The 16,929-nt window shown below is 54.6% G+C and overlaps 1 protein-coding gene across 2 annotated transcripts in view; it reads right to left on the bottom strand.

The window, feature by feature from the left end:
* The window catches only part of MIDEAS (mitotic deacetylase associated SANT domain protein), a 70,805-nt gene that overhangs the window by 36,566 nt on the left and 17,310 nt on the right, over positions 1-16,929 (bottom strand). The window contains exon 1 of one of the 2 annotated variants that reach the window (XM_059182861.1): positions 5,160-5,718. The exons of the other annotated variant lie outside the window; for it this stretch is intronic. The gene's annotated coding sequence lies outside the window, so the exon portion shown is untranslated. Of the gene's footprint in view, positions 1-5,159; positions 5,719-16,929 lie in introns of those variants that run through there. 2 annotated transcript variants of the gene reach the window in all.

The following is a 16,929-nucleotide window of genomic DNA, read 5'->3' as shown; positions in this document are numbered from 1 at the left end:
GCAGCTCCTCTTTCCAATGGCCTCAGGTGACAGTGGGCACGGAGGGGAATCTCAAGGCACTCACTGTCTCTGCACTTCCCCATCTGAAAACAAAGGAGTGGGATTCGATGTCTCAGAGTGTCTTCCAGCTCTGGGATGACTCCTGGGAGCAGGGGAGCCCAGGATCGTGACCCAGGCCCGCTGGGGAGGTCAGACCCAGCAAGGTCACGTGGGAAGGAGACTCCGGGCAGCAGTCAGGTACATTCCCCAGGAGCTGCCAGGAGGCTGGGAGGGGGAGGGGCAGGACCAGGAAAAGGAGGAAGAGGCAGCAGCGGTGGAGATAGGAGAGAAGGAAGGGGGGGGGGAGCCAGCCTAGGAGCACTCTCAAGAGTTGCCAGTTATCACTTAAGCTTTTCTGAGCCCCTTTTTGAGCTCTGGGGCCCTCCCCCATAAGGACCTGGCACATTCTGCCAACAGCAGGCTGGACTGGGGGCCTCTGTCTGTCCAACTGCTGGAAAAAGCTGGGAACTGAAATCCCTCACCGTTTTCCTTCCTCTCTGGACCCCATTTCCCCAGAGAAGTTGGGCAGCCTCACAGGGAACCCCCTTCTGGCTGCAAGCCAGGCAGACGTTCCCCACTTCAAGCTCTGGCCTGGTCAAATCTTGCCCTGGCTGTTCCCCTCCCCCCCTTCCTGAGACTCCTGGAGGAAGAAGCACTGCCTGGAAAAAAAAAAAAAAACCCACAAGCTCCCTGCGGCTGGAGAGAAAGGCAGAGAGAACAGGGAGCACCTTCCCCAGCTGGCCACAGCACTGGGCTCTGTTCCACAAAGAGCAAGAGCAGGAAGGGCTGCCCGGGAAGCCTCAGGCTCCCGCCCCCCTCCTCCCTACCAACCCAGCAAACCACAGCCCGTAATTGTGTCCCTCAGGGAGACCCACCACCCCTACCCCAGCAAAAACCCACCTCTTTTCTGACATGTGGCAACTTTCTTCTTATATAATACCTCGGTGTCTCCCCCTCCCCTGCTATTTCAATCAGTGAAAGAGTACTTCAACTGGTCAAAGAGCCCAAGAGCTCTCTAGAGGGCAACTCCCAGCCTCAGCTCCACCCAAACCTCCACTGAGGTCACACTGGGAGGCTTCAGGTGAGGCAAAGACAAGGGGACTTTTTCCGTGGCTGAGAAAGCAGCCTTCCTCCCACCCACGTGAGCAGTTCAGCCTGAGGCCTGGGCGGGTAGGTTCCCGAGAGCACAATCTGATCTCTGGGAAGTTGAGCCCTTAACTTTGGGCTGCAGGGACAGAATCCCTTGCAAAAGCGCAGAGGCACCAGGATTTGGGCCTGTCTACGTGAGAGGATCACACAGCTGTACCCTGGGCCTGGGGACTTAGAAAAGGAGCTTCATTCACACATGCCCCAATGCCCTGCAGGAGGGCCCTCCCACCACAAGCCGGACACGCTTCATTTCCCTGGGAAGAGTAAAAGGCAAATGGCTGGACTTGGGAGGGACCAGGGAAATGACAGTCCCCATCTGTTGAGTACCTACTATGCACCCCTCTGCATGCAAGATCTTGTTTCACCTGCCCAGCAATCCTACAAAGTACTAGGATCATCCCCATTTTACAGGTAAGGAAACTGAGGCTCAGCAAGTTTAGCAAGGCCCAAAGCCACACAGGAAGTAGAGAAGCTGGAGTGGGAACCCCAGGGTCTGCCCAGTCCTTGTTCCCGTGCACCTACTGGGCTTCCTTCGTAGTCACCGCCCCGGTTACTGTCCACACACCATACAGGAATGGCGTCCCAAGTGTGGGGGCGGAAGTGGGTGTGGACAAGCTTTTCCTGATGGCTCTGGAATTTGACCTGATGCCCCCCCCAACTGTTATCACTCCCAAGTGTGTGGCTGTGAGAGACCCCGTAAGCGTGCACGTGCTGGGGTGGAGGGAGGGGCAATCTGGATTCAAAGCAGCCGTTTTCAACACCAAATTTATGCTGTAATGCTTCTGATTCATAAAATGAGCTCACAGTCTCAGGGTATCCTGAATGCTGCCTCGAATGCAAATGAAAGATCCCTTAAGTAAGACCTGGGGATTTCGGCACACTCCGCCTAGCTCCAGCCTTGGTGTGCAAGTTCAGCCCCATAGCGTCACGGCTCCATGGCGCAGCAGCAACCTCTCCAACGGAATGCAACCCCTAGCTGCATTTCCTGCAGCCGCTGGTGAGTCAGGGAAGAACGGAGCCGCCGCCCCCCTCCCCACCCTGGCTGCTTCTGTACCGATACACACGCGCATGCACACAAAGGACGCCAGTTTGGCCCAGGCAAAGGAAATGCCCAGGTTAGCAGATTCCCAGGCAGGAGGCTTCCCACTTTTACCCCGAGGTCCCGCTGGGGTCAGAACGACCAGACACATTCTCCAGCAATCCGGAAGGCCAGCTGTAGTGTGGGGCCAAGGAACTGGGCTCACCAGCACCAGCCTCACTCGTGGAGTGACCCCTCCTGAAACCAACGGTGCGGTATGAATCCCAGCAGCGGCCAGACTCACGGGGCCCGCCCTATGCAAGTCCACATTTTTCTGCGAGATCTTTCATCCATTTGTTCAGCTAACATGTACTAAATGCCTACCAGAAGCCAGGCATTGTGAGAACAACACGGAACAAATACTAGGGCAGAGGTGAGGGTGATGCTGAGACGTACTTTTGGCCTTTCACGTATAGACTCCTCACTGCAACTATGCGACGGAGGTTGGGAGACTCCTCTGAGTTTATGTTTTGAGCACCAGAGTACAGTATATACACAAATGACTACATAAGGCGGAAATGAGTGTTCGGAAGAAGGCTGAGGCGTCGCCAAAGAAGTACCATTTGAAACAGGCCTAAAAGGACCCGCAGGATTCTTCCAGCTGCTTGTGGTCATCCCCACTCCTCTGCGAGCAAGGCTCCCTTCTGGGAGACCCAGCGGCAGGAGGGGGCCCTCAAGGCCAGATTCCCAGACTGGCCCGTTCCCCTTCTAAGACATTCTGCCCCAGGTGCCTGCCCCCCCCCTCGCCACCCCCTCCTCCACTCCTCTCTTCTCCTGGCTCCACAGGGCAGCCCTTCCCTGGGTTCTGCAGGCACTGGGCGGCCCCTAACTGAATCTGTAGCTGCATACTGCCTTATTCTCCCTTCATTTATTAAAAGTAGCAGCCCACAGGGCTAAACAATTGGGTTACTTTTAAATCCCGTATTTAAAAATTGAACTCTCATCCTCATGGGCGTTACAGGACATCCTTTCCTAAGGTAAGGGGAGAGTTCGGCCTGGCACTTGGAAAAGTCACAGCAGGCAGTGGGCAGACTGTCCCAGAGCAAGCTGTATGGTGGTGCGGGGAGGGGGAGCACCCTCCAGGTTCTTCACCCCCTTGTCCCCTAGGCTTTACAGAGATCAGAGTAACCAGCCAGAGGCCAATACGATTACAATGGAGACTAGGCCAGGACCATGCAATGAGATGGTTTATCACAGTAATTGAATGTTTACACCCCTCTTATTCACTGTCCAGAGCAGGAGGAAAAAAAGGACCCATAAATTCTCAACCTAGGAAGATTTCTCCTTTCCCCCTGTCCCGAAGCCATCCAATCGCCTATGGAGAAAGGGTGCATTTCTCTATTCCTCCGGTATGTGCCACACCATCTCTGGGGGGCTCTAGAGCAGGACAGGTGGTTCTCCCTCCTCCCCCCGGGGCTCCACAGGGGAGGACTGGCTCCTCCTCAGAGCTGCTGTCCCTCCTCCTTCATCAGGCCTCCAGTCTCCGTCCTGAAGCTGCAGGGACAAGGAGAGGCCAGCCCTCCAGACCTCCACAGGCTAGGCTCCCCCTGCTGGAGCAAGCCGGACCTCCCCTCCCCCCCAGCCACAACTGCCAACAGGGATCCCCTGCACACACGTGCCACGGCGGCCTCCACAGTCAGCCACTCTCCTCCCAACCCACCGGCCGGGCTCGGCAGGCGGGCACACGGCTCCGATGTGGGACGGTGGAAGCAGGAAGTAGTCAACAAAGTTGTTACCAACAAAGTTTTAAGTGGGGCGCGTAACTTCCCCTTTCATCTCTCCAGCAGCTTGCTCAGGAGGCTGGGCCGGAGTACCCAGTGGCCTCCACTTTGGCCGGACGCAGGTACTTCCTCCAGATCTTGCCTTCTTCGGGGCTGAGGCTTGAACATGGCAGGGCGGCACCAGGCCTTAGCCAGAGGCTTGGGTGGGGGCCCTGCAGGGGGGCAACTGGTGCACACGCTCCCGCTCCCGTCAGCGTGGCCGGGGAGGGTAGGACTACCTCCACCACGCCGGCCATGTGCAGGGTCCAGACAAAACCCGGGCCCCCGAGTTCCGGACGGGCACCCACAAACACAGCACGCGGCGAGGCGCGCGGAGAGCTAGCAGGCCGCAGAGGCGCGGGCGTGCGGGGGCGGCCGAGAAGGATGACAGGTCTGAGGTGCGCCAGCAGCGCCGGGGAGCGCGGGGTGAGGCCGGCCGGCCCGCGCGAAGCGCTCCCCTTAGGCCTCTGCCGCTCTTGTCCCAGCTCCCTGCCCCCCCTGCACGTCTGTCCCCCACACTCCCGGCGCGGGCACGGTTTCCACGTCCACTTTGCCGTGCACGCTGGCAGGACCCGGGTCAGGGGCTCCCGCGCCAAGTTCCCGCAGCTCGCGCGAGCCCCTCCCGACTCCTCCGGGGCCTGGGCTCGGTCCCGCAAGCCGGTCCCCGCGGACACCACGTTTCTTTTCCGCGGAGAAAGAGCCAGATTCCCGACTCGCCGCCGCCGCCGTCGCCGCCCCGGCGGGCCAGGCGGCTCCGAAGGGTTTTCCTGCCGGGGCCGCGCCCGGGTGGGCGGGGGCCGCGCGCGAGCTGCGTAGCTGCACAAACACGGCGGGCTGGCGGGGCACACGCAGCGGCGGGCTGGAGGTGCGGGCCGCGGAGGCGCGGGCTGCGGGGCGGCGAACGCACGTACACACGCACACCCCGCCCCCGCGGCCCAGGCCGCAGAAGTTGACGCGCCGCACCCCCCGCAGCCCCGCGCCCCCGCTCCCGGCCGCGCCTGCACAGCTGCAGCCCGCGCGCCCGGCCGCCACCGCCTGCGCGCAGCCCCGGGTCGCTGGGCCGCCGCCGCCGCCAGGGCGGGCTGCGCCTCGCCGCGTGCAGGCCTCGGCAGCCAGCCGGGCACCCCACTTACCCCGCTCCTGCCCGAGCTCCAGCATCAGCCGTCCCCTTTCCGCCGCGGGTCGCCGCCTTCGGTCGCCTCCCAGGTTCCAGCCGCCTGCACGCACTCCCGGATTTTAAAAACAAACAGGCGCCTCCGCCTCCCCGCCGCGCTCGCAGGGCTTCCGCCAGCCCGCGCCTCCCAAAGCTGGGAAGTTTGCTGGCGGGGCCCGGGCGGGACGCGCGGGCTGTCACCCCACGCTTGCGGCGCAGGAGCCTCGGCGCACCCCGCGCCCGCGGTGTCTGCCTCGCGATCGTTCTCCCTCCCTCCGTGTCACCCCCAGTCCTGCGATGCAGTGTCAGGATTGCACTGCTCTGACTCATCGGTTGAGCTCACAGCTTGAAAAAAAAAAAAAAAAGAGAGAGAGAGAGAGAGAGGGTGAGAGGCAACAGCGCAGGAGGAGGACTCTGGCGTGCTACAAAGGATTGCACAACTCCGGGCTGGGAGCGCGGAGCGCCCAGCGGCCGGCCGGCGCGCGCGGCACGGCGGCGAGCAGGAACCAGCTCCACCACTCCATCAGCACAACTGTCTCGGGTCGGCCGCACCGCCAGCAGGCCTGGCGCCGCCCACTTCCTGCGACCAAATAAGGCCGGAGAAGGCGTCTTTAAACCTCGGGCGGCTAGCCGGGCTGGGGATTTCCAGCAGACCTCACCTCCACTGCCGAGCGGGTCGCCCTCCTCCCTCAGCCCAGGCCGGCGCCCCCGATGGCTTTGCTGGAACCAACAGGCCACGCGGCCCGTTCCTTTCACACCAAGGTCAGAAGGAGACGGTGACGAAATGCTTGGAAACCCATCGGTCCTGCCAGGAAAGTGTGTATGTGATGTTGGGGAGGACACAAGTCGCTTTCTTTCCACAAAGAGCACGCTGGTTTTGGATCCGGTAAATCATACACAATCCTCTCTAAGGCACTTCATTAAGTTTCCCCAAGTTTCACTTTTGGCATCCTAGTGGTGTAAAGGTTATTGAGAAACGTCCCAGCCCCCATAAAAGACCAGTTACTGAGGTGATGAAAAGCTCCTGGGTTTAATTCTAGCCACTGAGGGCAGAGTCGGGGCAGCTTTTCACTGCAGGCCCAAATTTCCCCTCCGTTCCCTCCTAACCTCCCTCCCCCACCCCAAACCCCGTGCCTTCTGGCCTGGCTGCCTGGAAGATGGGGAACATTTCTGCTGCGGGAGGTTCTCGTTGGCGCCCACATTCGGTGAAGCTCCAGGGCCAAGAGAAAGTCCAGGGGAGGTTCTTTCCATTTGTTTTGGTTTTTGTTTTTTCCAAAGAGATGGGTCAGAAGGAGGTTTGCCTTTGAAGGAAGAAAACACTGTGTCCTGGCGGTGGCGGCCTTCCCCTGGGCCCAGTCCGGAGAAGCAAGTGCATCTCTTGCTTTCTCAGGGAGCTGGGGAGAGGCAGTGGAATGGGATCCTCAGACCCTCCGAGCCTGCAGGGTTGCCGCTGAGGACGAGATGACAGAGACCCAGCCTTGCTCCCGAGGAGGAGCACCACCATCTAGTCCTGTTCTATGCTTCTGCCGGCGGGAGCACCTGTGCGCCCCTGGAGCTCACACCTCACCCAGGAGGAAAAGGGCTTACTGCACCAGAATAGAACACATACGGCAAAAGAAGGACAACCTAAAACAGTCTCCTCTTCAAAACAGCCATCATTATGCCAGGGCACTGGACCAGAGGACCTCTTAAAACTCCCTTCCGGTTTAAAATCCAGGATTCCGTGATTGTAAAAAGTGCATGGAGAAGCCAGGGAAACCACCTTCAACAAAGAAAAGCCCAGGCTCTGGGATTTAGCATCTCCTATGACAGTATTGTTTCTGGCAATTCTTTTTTTTTTTTTTTTTTAAAGATTTTATTTATTTATTTGACAGACAGAGATCACAAGTAGGCAGAGAGGCAGGCAGAGAGAGAGAGAGAGGAGGAAGCAGGCTTCCTGCGGAGCAGAGAGCCCGATGCGGGGCTCGATCCCAGGACCCTGAGATCATGACCCGAGCCAAAGGCAGCAGCCCAAACCACTGAGCCACCCAGGCGCCCCGTTTCTGGCAATTCTTAAAGCATGTCCCCACACAGAGCCTACTTAACAACCCTATGTATGTGTGAGTTTTATCCCCCTGGTTTTATGGACGAGCACACAGAGGTTCAGATAGGTTAAGGGACTTATGCAAGATCACAGAACAAGTCAATCATCTGTCACTTCTCTGTTCCTCTTCCCAGCTCCCCCAGAGGAAGGCAGCTGGGGGACTGGCGTGCTGAGGCATGCAGGCCCGGTCCCCCAAGAAGAGGCTAGATTCTCAGGACTCCTAGGCAGAGGTTCGGTGTATAAAGCCTTTTCGGTTTTTTCCATTTGTCTGATTTCTTCATTCCCACTGACACCTCATCCAAGTGAGGGAAGCAAAAGCAAAGCCACTTGGTGTCCAGTGCCTGCTGCTGCCAGGTTTCCTCTGCAGGCCTCTGGCCAACCTGTCCTCCCCACCCCCACCACCGGGCCTAACCCTGAAATCTGGCCTCAAGCCAGCCCCGGAGCAAGCCCCTGAGAGCCAGGGCAGACCAGCCCAGGGATGTTCCCAACCAACCAGAAAACCCAGCTGGGAAGCACATTCCTGGAAGAACTTGCCACCGTGGAGCCAGGGCCCAACCTCCAGGAAACGAATGGGAGCCACTCCAGAGGGCACTCCTCACGCAGCCTCGTCGGGCCAGGACTTCCTCCTGTCCCATGTTGGGTAGCTGGGCCCGGCCCAGGGAGCAGCATGAGGAGCAGGGGAAGGTGGCAGGGGGTGTGTGGGAAACAGAAGTCATTGACCCGGAGTAGTCCCGCTCATCTTGCAACAGCACATCCCTTCACCCCAACTCAACTTCCAGACTCAGTCCATTTCAGAAAGAAGAGAGGAAGGAGAGGGGCATGTGTGCGTCAAAGGGAGGAGGGCTCAAGATGGCGACCGATGCCCCCTCCCCAGGAGAAGCGCGCCTCCCACGGGCGGGCAGACAAGGATGTGTAGAGACAGCTGCAGCTCTTCCGAGAAAGCCCTGGAGGTCAGTTTTGCTGCAGATATGACAGTGCAGAATCACTGACATGTGAAGTGAAAGTTTTGGTTTTAGAAGCTCTAGTCTCTGGGGCAGCCAACAAGGGTGCCCTTTGGAGAGGGGGAAAAAAAGGTGTTCCAGGGACCTTCCCACAGAGCAAGCTTTTCTCGACCTTTACAAACTGCAGGGAAGAGAGGAGCACAGGGCTCCAGTGCCCAGGGAGTGTGTCAAGTACCCTTGACAGGCTTCCAAACTCTGTGTCCTGATGAGGGCAGAAAATGGCCTTAGAGAGGCTTCCTGGGACTGTACCAGCTCTCTGGACTTGGCCCCGAGTGACCATCAGCAATGTCCACTTCTGGGACAACCCGAGACCATTAAAAAGCTACTGAGGGTGAATTCTGTGGTATTGAATTACATTCCAATAAAGGTGTTATTAGGAAAGAAAGCTTCCACGGAAGCTAGGTCCTCCCTACCCAGCCACCCACCTCTATTAAGTAACTGCTGCCATCAGTTACTATTTAAACAGGGGTTTTCTCCCTGCCTCCAACCCCACCAAGCCCCAGGCCTGCATTCCTGCCCTTTTTCCATTGTCCCTTCTCTGTCAGGATCTTTCCATGGAGGCCAGCACAGATGGTGTGCTTCACCGAATAAGAGAAGCGACCTGTACTGGAGCCTGGGGAATCAAGGAACAAATACTGTAGGGGAAATCACAAATCAACGATGCTGGGTTCCTTGTGTCCCTATTGTCCTTTCCTTGGCAGAATAAAGGTTCCGCCTCTAAGTCCTCATTTACCTACGGTTTCAACAGAAGAAAAGAGAGGTTTTGGAAAAAACAGTCACCGGGACAGAGTCTTGGTCCTGCCTATCGCTAACGCCCTGTGTGCTCTCAGGGAAGTTGACACCGCTGAGCCTCGATTTTGGGGCCCGTAGCAGATGTACTGAATTTGTTCCACGGACCTTGAGAGAACACACACCTTCTAGGGGCCTGGAGAATTCCAAGGGCAAAACCCTGCTTTATAACGGTATCTTGCTAGGTACATTTAAGGGATTACAACTGTTCCTCTTTTTACTGTTTTAGCCTACATCCCCTTCTGCTAAAACTAGCTTCTTCCTTTCAACCTAGCCCAGGTAAGATATTTTTTCCCCTGAAGACCCCTGGGTCCATCCCCCATGAGCCTCAGGGTGACCCCTCTGCTGGGCTTGTCCCAGATTCTTTTCAACCCCGACATCTGGGTGTCCTTCTAAGGCCCCCGTCCCAGTCTCTTTTCATGTCCTTTCCCTACACTTCCTCCCCAGTGCCACCCACCAGCCGTGCCTTCTCCTCACCACTTTTTGTCATGTCCTTTCTGAGAGGACAGGGAGCTCAAAACCACCCCAGCCAGTAAGTGAAGCCATTGTGTGCTACGAAGTCCCTGCACTGTTTTCTCTTCTACCCATGAAAGCTCCGTTCACATTCACTTCACCTGTTCTGGGGCAGGGCCATGTCTGCCACACCAGGCCCCAGCTGTCCGCATCTCCTTTCCCCCGCCTACCCTCGCCTCCACCTCCCTCTCTTGCAGGCCCCGGACGACGTTCTTAGTGCCTTTGTCAGGCCTGAGAGGGAGCTTCTGCAGATGTCCCCCAGTTGCTGCTGTCACTCTGGGAGCAATGTCTGGCTGGGTGTAGGGGGAAGAACAAAACAGGTGTGGCTGCCAGGGAGGGCCGGCCAGCAGGGCCACGGGGACAGAAGCACCCTTTCTTCACAGAGCCAAGGCTGCCAGCTTCCCAAAGGCCTCCTTTCAGCACAGTTCCATGCCCCCTGCAGAACCAGCCCCAGACAGACTCCAGTCACTGGCTGTTCGCTGGAGCTCAGCTTCCCTACCTTGTGGCCATGGGCCAGGAGGAACTCCCACAAGATCGAGTGTGTGCAGTGGGGCATGCTTCAAAACATTATTCTTGGGGCGCTTGGGTGGCTCAGTGGGTTAAAGCCTCTGTCTTTGGCTCAGGTCATGGTCCCAGGGTGCTGGGATCCAGCCCCGCATGGCATCGGGCTCTCTGATCAGCGGGGAGCCTGCTTCCCTTCCTCTGTCTCTGCCTGCCTCTCTGCCTACTTGAGATCTGTCTTTCAAATAAATACAATCTTTAAAAGTAAATAAATAAACAAATAAATAAGTAAAACATTATTTTAGGGGTGCCTGGGTGGTTCAGTAGATTAAAGCCTCTACCTTCAGCTCAGGTCATGATCCCAGGGTCCTGGGATTGAGCCCCGCTTCCGGTTCTCTGCTCGGTGGGGAGCCTGCTCTCCCCTCCCTCTCTGCCTACTAGTGATCTCTGTCTTTCAAATAAATAAATAAAATCTTAAAAAAAAAAAATTATCCTTAAATGAAAACAAACACTGATAGGTTATGAACTAGAACCCCTTATTTGTGTTCACGGGAGTATACAGGTTAAGAGCCAAAGCTGAGACGTTAAGTCCAAATCTTGGCTCACACTACACACTAGCTTGATGACCTTGAGCAAGTTATTTAACCGCTTGGTTTTCTCATCTGCAAAATGGAGACAAGATCTTCACAGCATATGGCACACGTGAAGTCTTTCGTAAGTGTTGGTTACCATTTTTTGTCATCTCCTGATTCATCCCCCTTGCGTCTCGTCTTGCACACTTAGCATCCTCACTGCCATCAGAGCGATCACATCCCTTTTCAGGAGTTCCCAGCATTCTTCCACATAAGGCTGAGCCCGTTAGCCGAACTCTTAGGTGTGGACACTTTGGACATGACCAGCTCTGTCCTACGCCCCAGCCCCAAGGCCACACAACCAAACAAGCTGAAGTTCCTCAAGAGACCTGCTTGCTCACACATGCTCCTGCTCCCCCACCTTCATCCACAGGTAAATCCCACACCCCCAGTCTCCCATCAGACTTGAGCTCAATGGCAACTCCCCCAGGAAGCCTTCCTTGACCTCTCCAAACAGAGGAAGCCCACTGGAGTTTATACCCCTGGAGCCCTCCTGGACCTCCTTCCGTCAGACTGGGGCACCATCCCCCAACCACTGTGTTAGTCACTAAGAAGAGATCAAAGCTGCCCCCTTTTCAAAGGGAGCCTTTGCTGATCGAGTGCCCTAGAGCCAATGATTGAATAGGGGGTGGGGCAAGGGGCTGGGTCAGAAAGTTCAGCCTCCTCATCTCAAAGGTGGAACCCATGCTGTGATGGTTCAACTCACACACCCCTGAGATCCCCGTGGGGTCTAGCTGAAGCTAGCCAGCTCCAGCTGCAGTAGGGCCTTCTTTCCTTCTTCCACAGTAGGTCCTCCCCAGCTCGAGCCTTCTTCCTTCTTCCTTCCTTCTTCCTTCCTTCCTTCTTCCTTCCTTCATCCCTTTCCCCGGAGAGCACTTCCTAAGTCAATCCCAAGCACCCCTCACTGCCTCTGTCCTTGCTCCTAAACTAACTGAGCTTCCTCCTTACTAGGATTAGAGAGAACAGTCTAGATGCCAGTCACCTTGTATCCCTGGCGCCCACACAGAGTGGGTGCCCAGGAAATTCTTGCTGATAAATGCACAAGTAACACATGAGAAAATCTGAGGTAAGCAATCACATGTAGCATTATTATTATTATCACTGTTTTCATAACTATTTCTCCCATTCCAAATGCACGTTTAACCTCTCTGAAATCAGGATGCACCCCACAATCAACAGAGCATGCCATGGTTTAATCAACAGCATTTTCTAAGAAGTTGAACATAAAATACAACTGTACCAGGGTGGCGCAGTTGATTAAGCGCCCGGCTCTTGGTTTCGGGTGCAGGTTGTGATCTCGGGGTCATGATCTCGGGGTTGTGAGATTGAACCCCGTGTCAGGCTCTGTTCTCAGTGCGGAGTCCACTTGGGACTCTCCCTCCCTCTGCCCCTCCCCCTGCTCTCTCTCCTTCTCTCAAATAAATAAACAAATCTTTTTTAAAATTAGAAAAATAAAAATCAGGATTTCTGGTTTGTCATGAAAAAAATTGGAACACTGGCCACCTTCCCTGTCAGAGGTGGGGAAGAGTAGCTACCTGAGGGGAGTAGCACTAGGAGAGACCAGCAGCACCACAGGAGCAGCCCTGTGGTGGGACGCCCACACCCCAATTTTCCACTGCTTCCTTGACCACTTATCATCTCACCTGTGCTGTTGGAGATGGGGATGGGACCTTGGAGAGGGTGACCCTTAGATCAGATGAACCCCAATGCCCTCTCCAGCCCTGACATCCTATGTAGCTCCTCCCAGAACCTCCCCTGTAGCCCTACAAGGAGGTCACTTCAGGAGCCTATACTGGCACCACTCAGGTAAGCCCCTCCTGACCTGCCTACCTCCCCTCTGACGTCCATCACTGGGCCCCCAGGGTCTGTCCCTCTCCCTCCCTTCCCCCCCTCCACACCCAGAGCACCAGTCCTAGCCAGTGAGGGGCTGAGCCAGGCAGGTGTGGAGTCTGGTTAGCCCAGGCCAAGGGGGGGCCCCCACCCCCCCCAGGAGGGAGGCAGGCAGGACCGTGAGTCCCTCGTCCCTCTTCTCTCCACAGGAGAGTAGTTTAAGGAGACAGATGGAAGTGGGGAGGTTCTGCAGACACCGAGGACAAACACAGTTTGACACATGAGGAAACACAAACAGTAAATCATCAGGACGAAGAATGTACAGTCTCAGCAGCAATCTAAGATATGCAAATTAGAACCCCATTAAGGACCCATTATGGCCTCAAGTCCCCGTGCAAATAAGTAAATAAATTAAACCAGAAGGCTGCTGATGGCAGGGCCATCCGGAGACAGCCGCCCCGACACTGCTGTGCCACTCTAAACCATTCAGACCTTTCTAGAGTTGACGACTTTGACCAGGTAGTTACGATTGGGAGACGAGTTTCCATGAAAATAATCTCAAATACCCTCCCCCAAAGGAGTTTTTACAAACGATACTCATGGCACCTATATATAGACCAACCCCCCCCAAATTGAAATCCATTCAGAATGAAACCTGACCTGAAAGGGATCTGCACGTGGAAACAATCTGATGAAACCATTTGACCTTGCTCTGTGACAAAATCAGCACGAAGGAACAGGGCAGGCGGACTTACAAGGACTTACAAACGAGGTTAAAACATCCACAGGAGCAGGAGCAGCAATCAGAAGAGAATCCTGACAGTACAAATTGCTAAGGTGTAATGTTTACTCTAACTGGAAATGGTTTAAATAACAATGACGATGATGATAAAAATGTCCGGGCCATTGAGTACGATTTCCTGACCCTAAAGATACCCCGCCCAGCTCCCAGGAAGCCTGGGAGCTCCAACTCCTGGCCTGAGGAGGGAGCAAGAAGGAATGGGAGCCAAGAGAGACAGGACTTAGGGCAGGAGGATGGCCCCAGAGCTTCCCTTAGCAGGAGGGCTCAGGAAGATACCTCCCGCTAAAGAAACAGAGTTACACAAATCAACCCACACCATTTAACCTCTAACGTCCTGGGTGCTGGATCTCGCTGCTGCATTTTCGCTCTCAATTTTACTAATACCTTATTTCAGCAACTTCAGAGGTGACACCAGGGCTCTCTGTGGGCTAGCCTAGGAACCCAACCACCATTTATAGCATTGTTTCTATGGAAATGTGTTTCAAGCTTCAAGAAATCTAGCTGCTGACAGCCCTGGGGCACGCACGTGGTCTCTAAATTAGGGAACTGAGACGAGCAGTGACTGCTGCGTCCTGGGCTCAGAAGACAGCTTGTTACTTAGACTGCGCTGCACACCACCAGCAATGATCCCATGAGAGCAGGCCGGAGGTCGCTGTCCGGGGTGGGGTGGGACCGCGGCCATCTAGAAATATTCCAGGAAAGCACATAGATATCCCCCCTCCCCCGCTGCCTCCAAACACATCACGGAAAATATGAAATTGGCCTCAGTGCCCCTCCCGAGTATCCAGATGAGCTCTGAGCCCACACGCTTTCCAACTCATTCCTGACCCTGGCCAAACTCTAGCCACAAGGCCTCAATTCAGTCTGATCTCAGAACAAAGAAACTCCAAACCTTTGACAGTTCTGGAATTTGGCTTCTGCAGATAGGTGCTTGAGATAACCAGGGCCCCAGCAGGGCCCCGACATCTCTCCACACATGCACCGCTGCTGCCATGGTCTGTTCTAGCAGGTCCGACCTGCCTGCACAAGGTCTGCCCAGGGCTCTCCAGCTCTCATACGCCTGAGGACTCCACAAACAACACTGGGAAGACTCCCTTGCTGCCCCGAACCACAGCGGCCACAGGGAAAGGATGATCAAGCGTCCTCTGCAGAGACACTCCACATGTCCAGAAAGTGCCCCATTAAGAAGAAAAGTCTACACACACATGGGGAGGCGGGGACCGGCACGGGGTGAACGGTGAGAAGCCTATTCACCAGGCATCCCAAGGTTCTGAGATGCCAGAGACAGGAGAAAGTGGTCAGAAGAGGGTCAGCTGCTCGGCCACAAGGCCACACCTCCAGCTGCAAGTCTGAGCAGAGCTCATGGCGAGACGGGGGTTCAGAGGGAGCCTGACTGCTAAGCAGGTAGAGGCAGACCGGATAAATGTGGGGGGTTTTTCGAGGCTAACCATGAAGGGCAACTCAAAGTTTCAATCCTATAATAAGTATGTACAATACTGCAAACACCCAAGATGCTAACTCACTAGGGCCCTACCTGGGTTAGGCAGGGCCACAGGAGGTCAGTGTGCAAAGCATATGCTTGCTCGCCGCTGCCTACCGGAGCTGCAGAAGAGAGCATAGGAGGCTGCCTCCCTCTGCCTGGAGGTAAGTGGGCAGCTCAGAGCTGAGCCTCAGGGCCACACGTACTCAAAGGGCTGGTTCCCTGCAAAACCAGGTGTGAGCAATCATCTGGGGCTCTGAGGCAACTTGGAGGTCACCTGCACCAGGCAGAGTCCGAGCTGCGAGGCCAGCAGTTGTACAATTAGCCAGCCGGTGAGGTCAGGCCTTCCATCACGAAAAAAGACTCAGTTAGCCAATCTGAATTCTCCAGCCCCTGCAGTGCAGGCGGCTGATAAGACCCAACAGTTCTGTCTTCCCTGTGGTAACAGATGGGAGGTCTGGAGGTCCCTCCCCCTGGCCTTCCCACCCTGATCCAAAGTCTTTGATACGTTAAGGTCTTCTTTTTTAAAAAGTGTATCAAGTGAATATTAAGCAATTTCAAACACACAAAATATTCATGGCCACTTACTTCACCTAAACCCAGTATCTACCTTATGCCAATTTACGCTATGGCCGGTGTAATCAGCTTTTAGTCACTCAAGTGTATGTGTAACTTTGCCTGCTAAGACAGAAACCACTTTGTCACCAAAATCCATCAACATTTTCCTATGAATCAGTATCATCTTCCTATTAATTTCATAACAGCACAGTACGTCACTGGATTTAGGTATCATGAACTCATGAATTATAAAGCCATGTGGGAACATTTAGGCTGTTTACAGTTTACTGCTATCTTAAACAATGTTGCTATAAATATCTTTATCCATACAGTTAGCTCTTTTCCTCTTCAGAATTATTTCCTTAGAATAAATTCCCAAGAGGGGAACCTGGGTGGCTCAGTGGGTTAAGAGTCTGTCTGCAGCTCAGGTCATGATCCCGGGATTCTGGGATCAAGCCCGCATTAGGCTCCCTGCTCACCAAGGGATTCTGCTCCTCCCTCTCCCTCTGCTCCTCCAAATTGTGCTTGTGCTCTCTCTCTCTCTCAAATAAATAGATAATCTTAAAATAAAAAAGAAAGAAAGAGAGAAATTCCCAAGAGTAATACTGATAGGTAATTAACATTTTTTAATAACTTCAAGTTCTACATTTTAAAAGATATATATATATATATATATCTGTGTCAGTTACCTGGATTGCCTATTTTCCAAGGTAGTTTTCCTTTCCATTCTTTCCTTCCTTTCCATACTTCCCAATCCTACCAATCAAGGTCTACTTTTTTTTTTTCAAGGTCTACTCTTTTTTTTTTTTTTTTAAAGATTTTATTTATTTATTTGATAGACAGAGGTTACAAGTAGGCAGAGAGGCAGACAGAGAGAGAGAGGAAGCGAAGCAGACTCCCGGCCAAGCAGAGAGCCCGATTCGGGGCTCAATCCCAGGATCCTGGGATCATGACCTGAGCCGAAGGCAGAGGCTTTAACCCACTGAGCCACCCAGGCGCCCCCAAGGTCTACTCTTAAAACCCACTTTCCCTAAGTCCCCATTGGGTCTGGCATCTGAAGCACACATCCTAGGACTGAATGGATTTCGGAGGAACTCAGCTGATTTTCTATGGAGGGATAATGAAGGAGGCCAGAGAGATGTGGGTAGAGAGGCAGAGGACTTGGAGGGATACCAGGGGGTAGTATGCCCCATGGAGGCAGAAACAAAGGCAAATCCTACAGGCTATCCCTTCCAAAACAAGGGCATCAAACCTATCCCACCACCTAAGCCCACCAAAAACACTTGCAGGGGTTCCTAAAGATCTTAGCAATGCTATGTGCTTTTAAGTTCTGGAAACATACTCTGCAAGCAACATAAGCCACACATTCACCACTAGTCAACGAGGCCCACACATGTATGGGCTCCGCCCTAAGCGTGGTTCAACTTTAAGAAAACAAGTCTACCCCCACAGCCATGACAGGAAGATGCTTCTTGTCAGTACTCCCTAAGTAGCATGCAGACCCCAGATGACTATTTAATACCAGGAATGCCCTGGATAGTAGTCAGGTTCCATGGTGATG

The sequence above is a fragment of the Mustela lutreola genome, chromosome 7 (genome assembly GCF_030435805.1).
Source record: "Mustela lutreola isolate mMusLut2 chromosome 7, mMusLut2.pri, whole genome shotgun sequence".
In the NCBI taxonomy this organism is placed as follows: Eukaryota; Metazoa; Chordata; class Mammalia; order Carnivora; family Mustelidae; genus Mustela; species Mustela lutreola.
Note: the sequence above shows the minus strand (reverse complement) of the source record. Positions and strands in the feature narration are given on the sequence as shown.